Here is a 1,060-nt window from a genome sequence, read left to right as displayed (position 1 = left end):
ATTATGGGATTTGTAGTCTCACCGCAGCTGGGGAGCCAGAGTTGGCCCACCCCTGCCCTAGAGAGAACATTACATTATGCAATCATTCAACACTGCCACCTAGTGGCAGCACTAGTAATGGCTGCATACATACTATATGAGAATGGCTGCTTCATCCACGGCTCTCTAAACATCCTGCTAATGATATTTATGTCCTGGCCGGTGCCTGGTGCACAGATGACCACTAGAGGGAGCGTTGGCAAGTCTGTTTATGAACTAAAGTCATTCAAATATGGAACACCAAGCATATGAATAAGTGAAAATGTTAAAATGACCATCAGCCAAATATAGATGATAGATAGATAGATAGATAGATAGAAGATAGATAGATGATAGATAGATAGACTGTACATTGTCTAGAAAGCTAATACCTTGTGAACAAACAAAAATAAAACAAACAATCTTACATGTGAAGCCTTTTCGTCATTATTTATAATCTTAGTGATAATGATCGCTATTTTGTAAAATGGAACTCATAGCACCGTCACCTGCAGCGGCGAGGTACAAAGCGAGCCCTTTGCAATGCAATGACAGGCACAAAAAGCACACACACAGAGATCGATGGTCAGACACAAGTCCTTGCCCGCAGGAGCTTACAATCTACAGATCGGCCCCGTGAGGGTTTCAGCGTCTCCTCTGCGCGGCGTTGCGGACGTCCTGCGAAGTCGGCGCTACAGACGATCGTTAGGGGGGAAAAAAGAATGATGATAAAAGCAATGCTTGGATCAGAGAGCCGGGCCTGAGCAGTTACGGTAGCAGATGGCGGTAGCGATTCGATGACGCCGGCTGGCAGGAGACGCGGAGATGCTCCTGTAGGAAGCATCGCCGCTGGATGAATAAGCGGCAGGAGTGTAAAAATTCTGTATACACACAGTCTCAGCTTCAGCCTCAGCAGCATCCACTCTGCGCTCTCCTCCCCCGCTTCACACTTTCTTCCTTCACTCTCTGGGATTGTTCTGGCATTTCTACGGATAATTCCTATTTTTTTTTCTCCGCGAGAAAGAGAAAAGAAAAGCAAATA

The sequence above is a fragment of the Nanorana parkeri genome, unplaced genomic scaffold (genome assembly GCF_000935625.1).
Source record: "Nanorana parkeri isolate BGI_ZX_2015 unplaced genomic scaffold, ASM93562v1 scaffold86, whole genome shotgun sequence".
Classification (NCBI taxonomy): domain Eukaryota; kingdom Metazoa; phylum Chordata; class Amphibia; order Anura; family Dicroglossidae; genus Nanorana; species Nanorana parkeri.
Note: the sequence above shows the minus strand (reverse complement) of the source record.